This window comes from Protopterus annectens, chromosome 2.part1 (assembly GCF_019279795.1).
Source record: "Protopterus annectens isolate FY-2018-M chromosome 2.part1, PAN1.0, whole genome shotgun sequence".
NCBI lineage: Eukaryota > Metazoa > Chordata > Ceratodontiformes > Protopteridae > Protopterus > Protopterus annectens.
In genome coordinates, this window is record NC_056729.1 from 591,856,843 (window position 1) to 591,876,192 (window position 19,350).

Consider the following 19,350-nt stretch of genomic DNA (forward strand, 5'->3'; position numbering starts at 1 on the left):
GACCTGAGATATAGGTCACTTCATACATGTCAACATAATTAGATACCATGTATGTGATACGCTGGTCTCCCCGCTTGGTGATATAGGTGTCTATGGCCACATCTGACAGTGTTGAAGAACCACCTCACTGCAGATTTATGTCAAATGCCTTGGGCTTGTCAAGTTCAAAAGGATGATAATGTTGTAGTCATGCATGCCCTGCATGACCACTTTGAGGACATCTAATAGATTTAACAGACATGATGTAGCATTAACAACTCACACAGGTCTGTTCCACATAAACAGGATATTACTAGTGTCCATTAAAGGTTCATGATGGCATGTTGGTCTACCTCATAGATAAGGAGAGTCAGGATATGTCTAGACATGCATGCATCCGGTGCTGTCCCCCCAAGTTAGATGGATGCATGTTGATGTACACCCTTCTACAGGAACATAGTCTGTGTGGATGGTGTGTTGAGGTGTGTATTCATCTGTGCCAGGAAGGTGTATTTGCTGAGTCATGCTATAGGTGATCTGTGATGTTGTCACAGCCCATTGATTCTGAGTGATAGGCCTGGATGAAAGTAAGACAGTGAATACTTTCTATCTTGATCTCTCCTAGAGTTTGGACACAATCCCCACACAGGTATCATTGAGAAACTCGCCCAGCTAGGGATTAAACCTTATGTCACTAGATGGGTAACTAACTGGTTCACCGACAGAACACATACTGTGAAAGTTGGTGAATCAACCTGTACCAGTAGAGCTGTCACCACTGGCATACCCCATGGATCTGTGCTAGGCCCTTTACTGTTTGGAATCTATTTCTCAATAGTTCTGGATAAAGTATACAGGCTTTGGCTTACCAAGTTTGCTGATTCTTGCATATTGAGTGCAATCATTCAGTCCACCAATGATAACATACAACAGGAGGGAATAACACAGAGAAATGATAGGTGACAAAGCCACACAGTCTACAAATAAACACACAAATTTGTATTTATTTTGTCCTTCTGCAAAGTGGAATTCCCTGCTAATTTCAGCATTGGCAACACTATGCTGAATCCCAGTGATGCAAGAACTAGGAACACACATAGATAGCAATCTGAACTTTGAACACCAAGTGTCCACAGTGGTAATGAAACCCCATATTGTGCACATCATAAGTCATGCTATCGTATTCAGATCTCAGGTTTATATGACAGCAGTATACTTGTTCCTCATTAGAGCACTACTAGAGTATAATGCTCCATTTTGCATGTACCTCACCAGACAAATGCGGCAGATGGAGAGACCAAAGGGGTTTACCACCAAGAAAACACAGGGCCTGCAAACCATGCCATGACATATGTGGATAGACTGAAAACCATGTCACTGTAATCTGTAGTATATAGGATGAGATAACTTCTGCCTGGCCTCCAGTCTCTGACCCTGCTCTGGTGGGATTAGTGCACATCCACAAATCAGATATAGGTGATGACATCACCAGTGTATGGTGAAGAGACTATGGCAATAGCAGTGTCCCACAGGCTCTCTCTAATGTCAAGCAACTGCACCCCCCCCCCACAGTTGACTGCAGTGAGAACAGAATCCACCTACCTATTTAAGTACACAAACTACACAGCTCAATACTTTATGCAAGTGCCATGACACAAGTCTGACTTTTACAAGGCTGCAGGATAACTTATAGTGGAAGACATCAGCAGAGGATATTGGAGAGAAGATGTTGGGAGACCTGCATAGGTTCATAGGTTCGTAGGACATTGCTAGACTAATGGCCCTAGGGCCTTTACACGCCTAGCTGTGCAAAAACCTGAGTACCCTTATTGACCATAGTTAGATGGTCATTGTTAGCAGAGCAATTTTATGATCAGCACCAAATGCCTCTACCCATGTGGGACATAGGTCCCACCCTTGGGGATAATTTATGGTCACCCATCCAGTTGTCAAGGTTGTGCTTGAATATTGTCATTGAGGAGCTCTGCTTCACATGGAGTGGGAGCCTATTCCAAAGCAGCAGCAATTGATGGGAGATATCTCCATTTCTCCAGCATGTTCTTTTTATGTCACAGCTAAGTTGAGATCTCTGGAGCAAGTAATTCTTGTCACATTTCACTTGCAGATGTCCAGCACTTCAATTAGGGCAGAGTCTGAGACTGTTTTGTAGGCCAGGTCAGAAATCTCTGCGGTCTTTCCAGTTGCTGCAGGTGTCTTTTGAGGTACATACAGAAGGAAGCATTGTACTCAATTATTGGTCTGATAAGGGTAGAGCACAGCAGAGCTGTGACCTCTCTGGTCTTGAATGTGATGCCATTATTTATGAGGTGCACAATGTAGAATGTTTTTCTTACCACTATGGACACATGGTGATCAAGATTTAGATTGCTGTCAGCCAGTGTTCACAAATCTTGCACCACTGAGTCTGAACTTAGATGGATGCTATCTGTATCATAATTAGCAGGAATTACTTCTTTGGAAAAGGGAACAACGAGGCAATTTTTTTTGCATTAAGTTTCAGTCCATGAGTTTGGCATCAAAATTTTGCTTGTGTCAGCCCTTTCTGTAATATGTTTACACCATTGGGAGACTCTATATAATTGCACCAAGTTTATAGTCATCTGAAAAGTTGGTAATCCACAGGCCATCTACCTTTACCTAGACTTCAGAGAAATAGTTTCCAAACAGTAGAGAGCCCAGCACAGATCCTTGTGGTACTCCACTGGTAACTGGTGTACTGGTGGAGGTGGACCCCCCAACTTTGTATTCTGTCGGTGAGCCAGTTGGCTACCCATCTAGTAATGTATGGGTTAATACCCAGATGGGAGAGTTTCTCTATGATGCCTGAATGGGGGATTGTGTCAAAGGCCTTGGCTAAATCAAGATAGGTGGTATGTGCTGTTTTCCCTCATCCAGGGCTTTGGTGATATTATCAAAGAATCCCACTAGGTTTAATAAGCAAGATCTTCCCTTGATGAAACCAAAGTGGGTCAGGTCAAGAGTTTGAAGGTCCCCTATGTCCTTGTAAAAAGGTCCATGATGATTCCTTCCACAGCCTTGCAGATAAGGGTGGTTAGGCTTATCAGTCGATAGTTCCCATGGTCAGTTGATGGATGTGTAGGCATGTTCAACTGTGAAGATAGTTCTAATTCTGCAAGTAATCAGATTGATGTGCATTGCATATCACACAACATGTGTTATTGATTTATGTATTGTAGCTGATATATTTGTGAACTAGTAGTGAAACACTAGGTTTGCAGTGCATGGGGGTAGGCAACACATGGATGGATTGTAAATATGTGACATATTGTTAAACAGGGCCTTCAGTTTGTTATGATTCCACATGCAGTTTCATGGCATGAAGAATAAATGGATAGTACACAACACTAATACATGCTAATAGTGACTTTGCAAAGCGCAGTGACAAGCAATGGGTTTGCATGACATTTGGCAAAGGGCTTGAGCATGCGAGAGACACATTTCCATTACACAAACCTCATTGCTAAAATTCTGAGAGTTAGTATTGAGAGTATGAAACACACCATAGCTAACTCTATGGCTGGAGTAAAGGCATTGACACATTTCTTTTTAAGCTCAGATAATACTGAGTTCAAAACCAGGTCTATGTAATACTTTTAAATAAACTTTTAAATAAACAGTGATAACGCAATGACATTATTCTTTGTAGTACATTCGGCATGTCTTACTCTGTGTTGTAGTGCAGTGGAGTTAAGCAGCATTGAGCAGAGTTACCCACAGCATTGTAGAGCTGCTCACCATCGATTGGCATTGGTGCACAATGCCAAACTCCATGCAAAAGGAGAAACCAAAAAGTGAAGTGATCCATTGCTTTTTCTGTTACTTATGTGTGTTGTGTGTGATTCTATTTTTTGACCAGATTATAGGTGCTAAAATGGGTAGATAGGAAAGTGGTGAAATAGTGAGCAAGCAGGGGAAGAACACAGGGATAGCAATACAGGAATGTGCAGAAGGGAGATAGGAAAGAGCCATAGCTATCCATTTCTTCAACAGTGTAAACTGAAAATATGTGCAGAATATTAGCTGAATTTGGACTATCACCTCCAGAAAGAGGGGTGACAACAATGTAATTATTTTGTATAGCCAAGTGGACCAAATGAAATGTGCCAGGAAGACACATGTGTGAAATAGAGAGCTATGTATGGGACAATATTTTTTTTTTGTGGGACAAGTGCCCATTTTTTTAATTCAGTAAGAAAGGAATGCTGGATAAGGGGCATTTGGTATTTCTGGATCAGGTAAGTTGGGTTGGAAAGCAATTACAAACAACCAAGGCAGACAAGAAAGGGCACAGGGACAGTAAGGGGCATAAAAGGTTGGTGACACCATTATTGGGGTGAAGGAGGGGACAATCCAGGCTTCATGCCCATCAAACATGGAGACAGTGAGAATCTAGTCCACACCCACTGGACTGTTATCACCGTCCCCTTACTCTGCTGGCAGCTGGAGTGCTTCACATCTTCTCCTCCTTCTTTGTACAATGAAGGAGAGCAGCCTCTCCATCCTGCAAAGGCATGCACCAGTGGTGTACTGCATAGCCCTATGCACCAACCCTGACATCTCCTGGTGAGTGATGAAATCCCTACCTCTGCCACTGCATCTGTAGGGTACCACAGCACCAGCTGCTGAGGAAGTACTACTAGAGGGTGCAAGTAGTGCAGGGGCAGCAGAGGCAGTGCTGCCAGGTTGGGTCCCAGATGTGCTGGGCATCAGTGCTGGAGCTGGTGGAGTGGGGGCTGGCTGTGCCACAGGGGCTGGCCTACCTTGCTGTGCTGTGAAGCATCTAGTGATTTGTTACAGATGGATGACATGGAGAAATTTTGACAACACAAAATAGAAAAAACAAGAGATAAGGGTTGGGTTGAAAGAAATAAAGTGATAAAATTAGTACCATCATATGTGACATACAACCCATTAACACAATTTACAACTATTTTATCTGAAGTATTGCATTTAAGTATACCTGCTGACAACTACATGCTATAACTACAGATTGCTGAAAGTAAACCTTGAAATGTGTACATATTGCACATAAGCTTGGCCCAATTATACAGACTACAGTTAGCAGCGGGGCATTTATTCCACTTGTATAGAGTTTAATTTTATAAAAGAAATGCAATGCTGTATATTTGTTACTTGTGATATTTGAACCTACAACCTCTGACTACAGTCTTATACTTACTATCAAACATGTAAAAAAAAAACATGTAAACCGAAACAACACATATCAAAATGAAAACTCCAAACTTGAGCCACAGTCTGCGGGACAACAACACTTTAATTTTGAAACTTAATAAAACAAAATCAAGCATGAGCACTTTTGTCTCAAAGAACAAGACTTCATCAGATAATTATTTAACATTTTTCACCATTTTAATACACAATCTATTAACCAATTCATTAACCAATTGCATTCCTTGTTTACTATTAACCCCTAATGCACCCTGTCAAATTGCACTGCATTTTTACTTTGCCCTAATAATGACTCAAACAACCTTAATAACATATTTCCATGAATAAAACAAAATGTTTGTGTAAGTTTAAAAATCTTTGAAGAGTTATATATAATGTCAAAATGATATAAAATATATAATTTAAACAGCAATCTATCCAAAATACAATTGTTTACACCCTAGCTGCCTTTTCCTTAAGGACTGGTTTGAGGGATACATATTCATTAAGTCCTGGGGGTAATGTGGTTCTCATTCTTAACTGCCACATCAGTTCTTTCTTTAATAAGGTAGTTTTCCAATCATCACCCCTAGGATTTGGTGTTATGATGTCTGTAATTCCAAATCTGAATCTGGTGAAGTTAGTACAAGCACTTGAATGTTTGAAAAGGGCACTATTTTCCTTTTCCATATCTATATCATGTATATCTTTGTAAATTCTGGTCTTTAAGGCCCTTTTCATTTTTCCAATGTAAAAGCCTGAAAACCCTTCACACTTGGCTAAATAAGTCAGTCTGCTGGTACAACAGTTACCTTTTCTAAACTTTATCCTACTACCCAACCCATTGTCCAAAATTAAATGTTCCTTCACCAAAACAAAGGCACACTGTTTAAACATACCACACAGAGTTGCCCCCCTTTTTTGGAATGAAGAAACATTGACTTCCCTTGCCTCGAAGATTTATTTAAATTTTTTTCTAGTTGTAAATGTAAATACTGGTCCATGTCCAAGTGCATCATGCGGGTCTGTATTATAAGCACAAAAGACCTTTTCATCGAATACAAAAACAGCGACACATATTGCCCGAACCATGAAAACACTGAATGCCCTAAACCGCGAAATTCAAAATCTCGACTCGTCATAGTTGGCCAACCCCACCACCTGCTGCATACTACCTACCCAAACAAAATAAATAAACCACGTACATACATAAACTAAACAAAACCCTACTTCTAACCCTACACTAAACCTTGCATACATTACTATCTATGCCCTTACCTTAACTCGCACCCTAACCCTAAGGTCCGTAACTAACGCACACTTACCTTAAGGAGCTGTACCACAGAAGGGCCAACTATGACGATTCGATATTTCGAATTTTGCACTTCAGGACGATCGGTGTTTTGCGGTTCACTGAGTACGTGTCGACGTTTCCATATTCACGTAAGTGGACCTTTGCGGTTCTAATAGGGAACCCATCATGCAAATCCTTGTTCACCTTAAAAATATTCCACTTGTTCTCCACTGTACTCTGAACCTGCTGAGCATATTGATTATGTTCAATTTAAACGGCCTTTTCATGCCATTCATCCTTTTCCTCAATTTCAACTTTATCCAATCCAATACCTAACAAAGATTTAAATTTGGTGCCCCAGCCCTTATACACTTCTTGTATAATACCACTCACCATATCATCAAGGAACCCTCTCCTAAGAAACATCATTTAAGCTTAACTAGTTCTTCCAACACTTCACGGTAATTAGATATCATTCTGGCTATGAAGATGGCTTGCCCCTTAATCAAGTTTATCTTTTGAAATTGTGAGTGTTTGCTTGAATAATGTAAATAGCTATTAAAAATGTATCTTCTAAATAAGTTTGACTTAAAACCTCTTTCGTTATGAGATATACTAGCATCCAGGTAATTGATGCTGTTCCAGTTCCAACTAAATGTGAATTTAAAATAGCTTGAACATTGGTTCAAGTAATCCACAAAACCAATAACATCTTCCTCATTCCCATCCCACAATATAAATATGTCATCTAAAAATCTGACATATAAATGTAAACACTGGGAATAAGGGTTTTAAAAATAAAATAATTTCCCCACCCTAACATAACCAGATTTGCATAAATCTGCATGCATGCTACTCCCATAGCTACCCCCATGACCTGTCGATAATATTCTCCTTGAAAATGTATAAAATTGTTTTCTAAGTGTAATTCCATAAGCTCTAATGCAATCTAAATTCTGTCATGGGATAAGGTAAAAAACTGGTGTAAAGTATCATGGAAATAATTTAACCCTTCCATTCGTAGGATTACTGAAAAAAGATCTGCCACATCAATGGTTAAAAAAATGTGTTCCTTTTTCCATATATTCTGTTTTAATTTACCCCAAAATTCCCATGAATCCTTCACCAAATGTGCCATATTAGACACTACTTCTTTAGTCTGTGAATCAAGAAATACTGCCAAAGGGTGAGTTTTAGCACCCTTGGCAGAAACAATTGGTCTAAATGGGGGATTCTCTATGGATTTATGTACTTTTGGAAATCCCAAAAAAATTCAGGATTATAGGATTTAGCTGTCTCAGAAAATTGTAAGTATCTCTACTAATCCTGTTGTCCAATAAATATTCCTCCAAATAGGAGTCTATCTGCCTATGTGCAATTGTAATCTGGTTTTTGGAAACTGGTGAGTAGGGTTCATCATTAAGTAATAAATTAGTCATAGCATTATTATAATCTATGTTTTATAATACAATCCTTCACCCCTTATCAGGCATCATCACCCTAGTATCCCTATCATTCTTCAATAAAAATGAAATATTACTGTCTTCCTTAGTAAGATTTGAAAAAAAAATTATCTTGGGAGAACATTCTGTATAAGTCCTCTATAACACATTTCTCAAAAACTTGTATTATTGGATTCAGGGGTGGGTCGTATAGACTAGCCTTCTTTAAGCATAATTCTTTGGTACCTCCATTTCTCACACCATTCTGCTCTTTAAATAGTAGATATAAATTTAATTTTCTAATAAACAATGTTAACTCTAAAATAAAATCTGCCATGTCAACTTTCCCTGTGGGAATAAACTTAACCCCTTGGAAAATAACATAAAGTGTTCCTTGGTTATGGGTTTCCCAGTATAACTGTACATTTTAAAACCTTCAAAAGATCCAACTATACCATTATGTTTGAAGCTAACTATATCCTCCTCCACATTCCTGAGTTCAGGTTGTGCTCTTGTTGTTGCCCTGAATCCATTACCTGTCTGGATTTGCTGGCCAACCTCTCTGACCATTGCACTGGTAAAAAATCTTGAACCCTAGGGGAAAAAGAATCCAGTTCATCTAAACCTGCTCTACCCTCATTCAAGGACCCTCCACCAGTCCTTACTGGTTACCAATCAACCCTCCTACCTCCTCTCTTCCCTTTTTTGTTAACCCCCAGGAATAGGATACATGCTACTTTCAGAATCTTGTTTAGTGTCCCTCTCCAGTTTTGTTTGTTTTTTGATAAAAATATTTTGACATGTCTTATCCACCTTAATTAAAACCCTTTCATATAACCCTCTATAATACAGTAAGTCACTTACAATACTTTGATTCAGTTTTTCAATTTCTGGTTTTACAGTTAGAACATGTATGCTCAATTTGTACAACTGTATAAATAATGCAAAAATCTATATTTAACTTTTAAAGCTACAATAATACTTCTCTTGTGCGGTATACATACCACTTCCTTCCCTCAGTCTCTCCGTTCAATCAGCATGAGCTTGGTAATTAAACTCTGTTTCAGCATTAGCTGTGGAAGGTACAGAAACTTCATTATAATTTAATATTTTTATTTTCAATTCAAACCAACATTCATCAAAAAAAAAATAATGAAATCATGTACCACTTCATCACTGTAGTCAATACCAAAAGGAAATGTATACATGCATAGTCCCTGAGGGACAATTTTTAATTGCAAGCACTCCCTTAAGTAACTGTTTGCTATTTGTAGACATTTAAATTTTAAAAGGTTTTTATCTAATCTAAAAATAATTTCCTTTAATGCTGGAAGTCTTTGACTTGTTCATTTGTATCATTTTGACTGACAGTCCCTCTATTCATATTGAAATCAAAAGTCCTGTCAATGATTTGCTTAAACTGGGGGCTCCATAATCCTGTTTCACAAGGTTGCTGTCACTCAAGCTATTCAGCTTCATTATCATATTACCATGTGTAAGAGAAGAAAATGCCACAGTACCCGTTAAATCAATACCAGGGCTGGTTTCTTTATTTCCTTTTCCAAAATCCACTACCATTCCTTTTCTCCTTTGCATACAGATGCCAATACCACTTTTAACAGTCCAGACTGATCCTGTATTAATACTTTCGTGTTCTCCTCCATCTTGGTTCTCTGCAACAGTTTGAAGCAAGGAAGTGCCAGTCTCACTTCCTGTCATAGCAGCAAGTGACACAGAACCACCCAATGTCGTAAAGGAGCTCTCGCCATTATTTTGAGTCAGTAGTGCAATAAACTGGGTTAAATCATGTTTCAATGAGGCCACATCATCCTTAAGTTGCAAAATCTCAAATTTTTGCCCCATAACATTTGTGAAAGGATCCATTGTGGGGAACTGGTCCTGAGAATCCATGGTCAGTACCCTCACTCCTGCAAGCCCGAGTCCACTTCAAACCAAGTATTAAATATGTAAAAAAAAAGTGTAAACCAAAATAACAAATACCAAAATAAAAACTCCAAACTTGAGTCACACTCTGTGGGATGCCAACACTTTAATTTTGAAACTTAATAAAACAAAATCAAGGATGAGCACTTTCATCTCAAAGAACAAGACTTCATCAGCTAATTATTTAACATTTTTCACCATTTTTATAATACAATCCATTAACCAATTCATTAACCAATTGCATTCCTTGTTTACTATTAACCCCTAATGCACCCTGTCAAATTGCACTACATTTTTACTTTGCCCTAATAATGAATCAAATAACCTTAGTAAAATATTTACATGAATAAAATAAAATGTTTGTGTAAGTTAAAAATCTTAGCAGTTATATATAAAGAAATAAGTGGTGTGGCAGTTGAAAATGAGAGCCACTTTACCCCAAGACTTAATAAATATGTGCCCCTCAAACCAGTCCTTAAGGAAAACACAGCTAAGGTATAACATTTGTATTTTGGATAGATTGCTATTTAAATTATATATTTTATGTCATCTTGGCATTATATATAACTTTGCTAAGATTTTTAAATGTACACAAACATTTTATTTTATTCATGGAGATATTTTATTAAGGTTGTTTGATTCATTATTAGGGCAAAGTAAAAATGTAGTGCAATTTGACAGGTGCTTTAGGGGTTTTACACATGTATGTGTGTGACTTGACAAGGTTCTTTTATATAGATCCAGTTGTGTATGTGTCTTATTTATTTGTGAAGTCCAGCCAAGTCCAGATAGCAGAATCATACTTACAGTAATATAGTAGACAGTATAAACTCACTCATACATCTGAAAACACAATAAGGGTGTCTTATCCCTCATGCATATAATTCATATCATCTCCACTATCTAAAGTGTTATAAGTGAGAGTGAATATAATGTGAAATAGAACAACGGTAAAAATATGTGGAATATCCTGTATTAGAACCCAGAACCATGTGTATGGTAGCTCTACACTTACTTCTGTTGCTGCAAGAATGTTGAAATAACACATGTATATTTTTCAGTTCATTGCTATAAACTGCACTGTCACAGCAGTAACAATAGGTTGCACACTCTGTACTAGAACTCAGGACCATCTTAAATTCCAGCTATACACTTATACCTGCTGCCACAGGACTAGTTAGATGACAGTTCCATAATTTTCTACTCATTCTTAAGGTCTGTGTGTTAACCATCATGCAGCACCCCTTAATGTGTTTGTGTGGTGTCCAAAATAATTAATTTAATTTATCCATTTTCAGTGATTGACTACCTGTGTCCTATCTGCATGTGTTGGGGAACCTTGATAACTGCTGCACCATGCCTCTAAGTGGCATTGCACAACAGAAAGCAAAAACCGAAGCAATATACCCCTGACCTTTACACTCTTACAGATGCTGTGTCTGCAGGTGTTCAGTCTGCTTCCTGTGTGGGCCAGTAGTCCTAGTTTGAACACTGCTAAGTGTCGTGCAAATGAGATAACCACAGCCAAATCTAACATTAATTTTCTCTATTACCTTTCTTTGAGCTAAGCTGTGCACCTCCCAAACACTGGTAATAAATAAATAAATGAATAAATCAAAGGGAAAAGTAGTTGAAATTAGTTGAAATGAAGAAAAGCAATATATGAAATAAACACAACAAACTGTTTCTTAGTACACATGAACATTTTCTACATAGGTCTGGTTTTGGACTCTCACGCCAATGAACCTTTAGAGCACAGTAAGGGTGCCTTATCGCTCTTTGTCGCATAAATAGTTTTGCAGCAGGGAACTGAAATCATTCTGCATATAACCAACTGCAATATCATCCACTGTACTAAGAAACCACATAACAGTTACTTGTACATGTATTCATTTTGGATGTAGTGCATTGAGTGATCACACAACCATTTATGACTATTGCTTGCAAAAATGCAGCTCTGTCTTACCTCTCTGTGTTTGTTGCTCATTCATGCCTTATCAGATCAGCAATCTGAGACATGCAGTCTGTAAGGCATTCTATATCATTGTCCTTAAAATGTGTGAGAATATTACATGGCAATAATATATAGTTGTCAACAAATAGAGGGGAGGTTGGATGTTAATGAACAGAACCTGTGAAATGTGTGCTGCTTACTTGCATTTCTAACCTCCATAAAATTACTTCTATATACTTTGTAAGTCTAAACTGACACACCCACTGGAGGTAGGACAGTCTGCATTGCTCTTGTGTTTTCCTTCTCCCTACCAATAATCATTCACAATTGCAATCCATTAGCAGCAAACAATGTGGGAGTGCCTGCACTATGTTTACATCTGATACACAGAGCCAGGTATCTGGGATTCTTCAAATCTAATGAGATCACACCTCATTTGCATCTTCACAATGCTAACAGCTCTGGATCTGCACCATAAAAAGGCAACCGTATAGCTAGGGAACCTAAAGGTGAAGAGACCTGTTTATGTGCAGAACAAAGAAGAGGCTATTACTTTGGGATATATCTGCACAGAAGACTACTGAACTTGAGAAGGTATGCTTGCATTTTTCACCTATATACTGCAGAAGCTGAAATGTCATTAAGAAAAATCTGTCTCATATTTATATATATATTAATTAGGAAATGTACTGATGGCATGAACATGTTTGTCGGGGCATTTCACATGTATACATGATTGGCAATAGCTTAAAATGGAATGTCCTGTGTTAAATATGTACACTTGTTTCAGGGATAGTCCATTTTATAGCACTTTTAGCATTTCACTGATGGTTTGTTAACAAAATGTATCATGTGCCTGTTCTTTTAGGTGTGGGGAGCAAAGCTACATTTCTGTTTTTGCAAAAACAAGGATATGTTGCGATTGTTACTCTCCCTTGTTTTGCATCCAGCCTTCCTTTGTGTGTAAATGCAATAGATTACAAACACATAATTCATGTTGTTCACATTTCAAATATCTAGACTATTTTATGTTTCTCCAGTGGGTAATGTTGAAATGCTACCTTTTCTGTTTTATCTGGGAACAGGTATTTTTCAGTTATGTGATACTTATGTGTATTATCCTTCTGTTGTGTTTTAGGATACATAGGACTATGGCACCCAGGCTTCTCAATCCCCAAAAAACATCCTTCAGTGACCCTGAGAATTAGGTCATTGTGGAAGCTTTTAGGTGACATACTGACATGGTGACTTTCTGCTTGAGAGGGGACATGGAGATATGTCAGGCAGAATGCAAATTTGGCAGCAGATAGTTGCAGATGTGAATACAGTAGGCGGCCACAGCAGGGCATATGATCAGGTGCACCATAGGGCCACTGACATGATCTCATATGCATGGAGGAGAGCAGCTGCAGTGGCCTGTGCTACAGAGCCACAACTAACAGCAAATGAAAGTTTCTGTTCACTGTCAGGGATACAGAAAGCTCCCAGAAAAGTGAAAACAGCTGTCCTTGACATTGGTGCTACTGTTTCAGGGACAGTAAATCAGTCCCAGGAGGAACTTCCAGGTAGGCTTATGTATCTCAATTGTTAGATACTCTTGTATAGCACAATTTATTTAACATTATATATTTATTTAACATTTGTTTAACAGGATAGTCTGGCTGGACCACTAGTGTCCGTTTTCAGAAGAGTCCTGGAGAGAAAAGCACCATACAATAAGAAACTCCACTGGTTGTACATAGTATTAATAGTAGGTTATACAGTAACATGGAAGAGACAGTTGAGTAACATGCTATAGGATAGCTAATAATTATAAAGTATACAAAGTTAGAGTGCAATAAGTATAACACTTTCATGGTATAGCATAGGTATAATATATGTGCCAGGCATTTTCATAGTAGAACATATTTACATTATATACAATTTGTACACAAGGCAACTGTAGATCAGTATACAAATGTGCTACAGAGGCTTAGGGAGGTGGGCTCTTGTGTTGGGTTAGCCTTCAGGAGGGTGTATTGCAGTTGCATAGAGGCTTGGAAAAGAGGTAAGATTTAAGGAGGTTTTTTCAAGTAGTGGAACAGTTCTGTATGGGAGGTAGGGTATTCCATGTATTTGCAACTTCATTGGGGAAAAGGGATTCCCCATAGCTGTTTTTTGAGGCATATTTGTAATCAGAGCTTTGTTACTGGAAAATATTTATGTCAATACATTAGTTCTGTTTAACAAGAAATTGGTTGGGGGGATTGTAGATTGCTACACTTGATGACACATTCTGATTTATTACACATGAACTTAGGCTGGACTTGTCATCCAAGTTCTTGTTGAAAGTACAGTTAATGGACTTATAAAGGGAAAATGATTTTACACCCTGTTGTACTGTTAATTGTGATGATGTTGTCCTTACCTTTAGCTTAACTTCTTCCTGGACCATCCAACATATGGAACCTGCAGTTATCTGCACATGGTAAGCCAAACATTTTTATGTCCGTACTGATGAGCAGTTTAAAGAAATATTTAGTTTGTGATGTTGGTGTCTGGACTGTTGTGCATATTGCTGTACTGTCTGTAATAGTGGGACCACTGTTAGTTTGTTAGCATATATTGGACTACAGTAGTGTAGGTATTATTTTGTTCCTGTGTTTGTTGCTTATTATCACGGGTGATCCTGACAGTGGAAGTGTGGGACTTCTACCATCTGATGTCAAAGTACCAGCAAACTCTGATGATGATGGTGACCAAACAGAGGCACAGTCGGGTGGTGCAGATATTAAATTTGACACTGCGGCTTGACATACAATGAACCCTGTAATTCCATCGGACACAGCCAGTAGGCCTATGCCTATCCATTCAAATGAGGCCTCACATATTGGATAGGTGTAGAGTGAGACAATCAATCAGGGATGTGTGGTTACTGCAGCTTCAGTACCTGTTAACCCTGGCTGTAGCCAAAGTGTGGGTGAGATGCCACACAGGAAGGTTGATGGGGGTGCTCAGAGGAGGCCTGCTTTCCACCCTTCACCTGATCCAGGTGTCTCTTCCTGTGCCACTCATATGTTTAAGGCCATCATGGAAGCACAGGCATGTTCACACAGGTCCTCCAGAGAAATGCTTAGGGTTGTAGATATGGCACAGGCTGACATGCATGACTGCCTCCACCATGTTGCCGATTCAATGGATCAGATGAATGATACATTGGAATGGGTAGTGTCTGTGATGAAACATCTGCTGGGAGGGGAATGGCATTTTTGTGTGTGTAGGCCAGCCACATCATCTGCTTTTAGCCAACATGGCTGTGCCAGTTCAGGCTGCCATAGTGGCAGTACTTCCACTGCTCCATCAGTGGTTAAGCTGCCCACACCCAGACATAGCAGGTCATGGAATCATGGTTTTGGGCATTGTCATAATGGGAGCTTATCCAGCAGACATCAGTCATGTTCAGGTAGCAGCAGTGCATCTGACCGTAGGTGTGGACATGCCAGTGGAACTCCTGGTAGAGCCAGTTCTTGTGGTCAGGTATAACAATGATGAACTTCCACCTCTATCATGCATACCTCACACCTGTCTGCCATACCAAGATGTACAGCTAGCACAGAGCTTGGCTGTGTTCATGCAAACACTTTTCTTGGCATGAAAAGCAGGACATAATTCACCTTACAGCAATCTGTAGGATACTGAGTATAGTAAAAGTTGTGCTAATCTATCAGGATAGTTTAAAGATTTAAGGCCTTTGATTTTCTTGATAAGGTATCTTTGAGGCCTTTCTAGTTGAGCAATATGCTTTGACTTATAATAGCAAATGGGTTATTGAATTCCATGACCACTCTGGTAAGAGAAGAGTACAGTGGCAGCATGACTTCTGTGGATTTTGAAGATATTCCCTTGCAAATTAACTTGATCAGATAGAAGGATTTACTGACTATGGTGGAAACACAATGCTTGAATAAGAGATTGTCCACATAAGTACTCCAGTCTCGTATGACCTTGTCTGTCTGAAGAGGAATACAATTTAAAACATATGAGGTGGGAAAATATTTTTTTTATCAAATTCTACTATGCTGTGCTTTTTAGCATTTAACTTGAGATCGTTTCCAGTACAGCAGGTATGTATATATTCCAGCTCTTGCTGGCTCTGTTTAGTATCTGTGAAAGAGCAGATAGCGTTGCTCAGCTTGTAGTCATCAGCAAATCTGGCCATCTACACTTCTGGAATATTGGATTGGAAGTCTGAAAACCAAATGCCAAACAGGAGAGATTACAACACTGATCCCTGGATTCCCCCACTAGCTACAATGTTACATTAAAAGAAGGTATAAACAACTTTTACAATCTGGGATCTGTCAAGATAGCCAATTTGTAATTCTTTGGATAACATTTTTTTTATTAAGTTTATCTATTTTTTTTAAGAATACCAGCATAGGGGATAGTGTCGAAAGTCTTGGCCAGATATAGATAAGTAGTGGCTAAGTCTCTTTAACATTTTCAAAGAAGCTTATTAGGTTCAGAAGGCAGAACCTGCTTTTGCAAAACCAAACTGATTCGAATCTCTAACTACAAAGTTGCTTGTGTCTGCATAAATGAGTTCTAACCTTGCATGAAGGGTTTTGTTTACAGGAGGAATTCGAAAAAAAAATATTAGGTTATGAAGCCAGATAAGGGAGGGGGGTTGTCATTCATCCATTGATTGACTATAGCAGTAGTATGCACTAAACTTATAGATACCTGAGTTCTACCATGATACCTTCCTTGGCTTTGCATATAAGCCTGGTGAGACTGATCGGGCAATAATTTCCTGGCTCTGTAGAGGGGTCACCCTTGTGTAGGAGAGTTAGAGTGGCTGTTCTCCAGGCATCAGACTCAAACCCAGTGGATAGGGTGAGGCTGAAAAGTTTAAACTCATTCTTTCCAGTACAGCTCTTTTGAGTGTGTACCTTTAACTCCCAGTGGGTGTGGCTTGAGGCTTTAAAAAATGAAGATATTGCCTTACAGGTCTAACAAATACTCATTGACAGAGGTCAAATATATTGCCATTATGTATGCTTCAAGATAAAATATTCTGATGCCTTGTATGTAACATGGTTTTGGAATTATTAATGCAAATATGAACAAGCAATATTTGATGTCTAGAGGAGCAGTAGGAGGTAACTGCAGAAAACACCTGGAGATGTCACTCAGCTGTAATAAAGGCTCAGGCAGTACATGCTTGACAGAGATGAGAATGCAGCATGGTATGTTGTCTGGTCCAAAAAAAGTATCACTGTTAGTTTATGCCAGGGATTTTAGGATTTATTTCGAAGCAATTTTAGCGGAAACTAAATTTTTATGGCTACTGGGGGCAACCACGTGGGCATGGGGAGTAAAGTTATCAATACATATATCTGCTGATATACTGGCTTGATCCTTGGGACTGAAATAAGGGATATCATTATAAATGAGCTCATTGCATTGCTGGACATTATTCCAAAATTTCCTGACATAAATGAAGAATGATTTGTAGTTTCCCTTGTCATCTGTAACAACTTTAAGCTTATAACCTGATTTACATTTTCTAATAGTGCTCTTAACTTTCTTGCTGGCATATGTCAGTGTAGTCCTGGAATAAGATGAGGGGGAATTTCTTTTAACTTTTCATCATTTTCCATCTTTATTCAGCTTATTAGTACAGGAATCCCACCAGAGAGGTTTATTCCTACATTTACTATAATATTTAGGGCAGACAGGTACTGCCTTTTCTATGCAGCTGTTTAAGTGTTGGTAAAATTCAGAGGTGAATGTGAAAGTCCTCTCAGATTAATCTCTTTGCAGGGGATTGTTTGGAATTTTGCAATAGTCTTCTGCAAGCCAAATAAGGTTTACCCACGTGAGGTCCCTAAAGGTGGTCTCATTTGGTGGTGGGGTGATACCAGTAGACATGACAGAGAAGATCACTGACTTGTGGTTTGATTTAACTACAGATGAGGAGATGCAGGGTGGAGTAGAGGCAGAGCATATGTTGGTAAAGACCAGGTCAAGGATATTAGTACCTCTAGTGGGGAGTTTTACAATGTTCTGTAGCATATTTAGCATTAACAAAGTCCTGAAAAATGCTAAGAATATCCATTTTAGAGGTGTAAGTGTGCCAATTCATGCTTGAGTAATTGAAATCTCATAGCAAGAAGATACTGGATTTTTTATTTAACCTTTCAATGGTGTTAAGGTAATTTCCATGATCTTTGGGGGACATTGATGGGGATCTGTTGCTAGTATTGAAGTAATAGTCTGATGTGTTAATGGTGATTTGGATCCTTGGTAGCTCTAAGTTAGAGTTGTGGGTAATTTTACATGAGAGGGTGGTATTTCTGACAAATACAGACACTTCTCTACATCTACTAAAGTGCCTGAAGGAACGATAGGTGCTAATACTTGGTATAAAGGGAGAGCTACCACTGTGTTAAAAACATTTCTCATCAACTGCACAAATATGAATGCATTTAAGTTGCAGGAGGGCCTCAGATTTAGGCATCTTCCTATGTAAACTCCTAATATTGAGTAATGCCAGCATGATGCTGTCTGAACTGAAGTTTGAGGTTGCTATGTAGAAATATCCAACAGAGTGACTCTGCTTAAAAAAAAGACAATATGGAGGCAGGAAAGGCTTTAGCTTGAAAACAGAAGGCCTGGTATGAGAAGTGTAAGTCACACTGGCAAAACAGGAAGTCTCATTTAGAATCTCATTCGAGGCTGACACATACTGGATCCCCTTAGAATGAAACCAGCTACTTAGTTTTTAAAGCCAATTATCTTCTCAGTATCTAAATATCTATGTATCATTCTAGGTGAAGGCAATATACTACTCAGGACTAGTGCCTCTCCTACCTATAATCTATGCATAGCAAGTTCCATTGAGTCTCTCTGCATGTCTCTCTTGGTGCAGATCCTCAGGTCATTCAACCCCCCCCCCATAGACAACAACTAGATCGTAGTTATATTTGTTTGATTTAAAGGTCCATGGGGCCTTTCTGACATCATAGCACCAGACAAACAGCTTACAGTCACCCTGTTCTCATCCATTCTGGTGAGTATGTTGTCTGTATGTATAACTCTAGAATTGCCTATGACTAAAATATTTCCTTGTGTGGAAATGGAAATAGTGGACTTTATGGATTTAGCTCTTGCTTTCTTGGTGACTCTTGGGTGAGTTGTGTGAATTTACAGTATTTTCTTGCGGAGAAGGTGTAAGTATTGCCTTGTGTGTTGAAGGTTGGGATGTTTTAGAATGTGTTATAGCAGGCTTTGACAATTTTTCTTATCATAAGCTGTGGGCTTAGTGGTGTGTTGTGATTGATGTGGTGTTGTGGAGGTATGATGCTTACCCAGCTGACAGAAGAGGTTTGCCTCTATGTTTCTAAAATATTTTCATCTCTCATATGTTGTACTGTCAACTGATAGATGCAGTGAACAACTGGTAAATGTAAGGCAATTGTCACACTATCTTAAAACACATGTTGTAATCAGACTGGCCACATATGAGGTGAAAGACTGTTAAG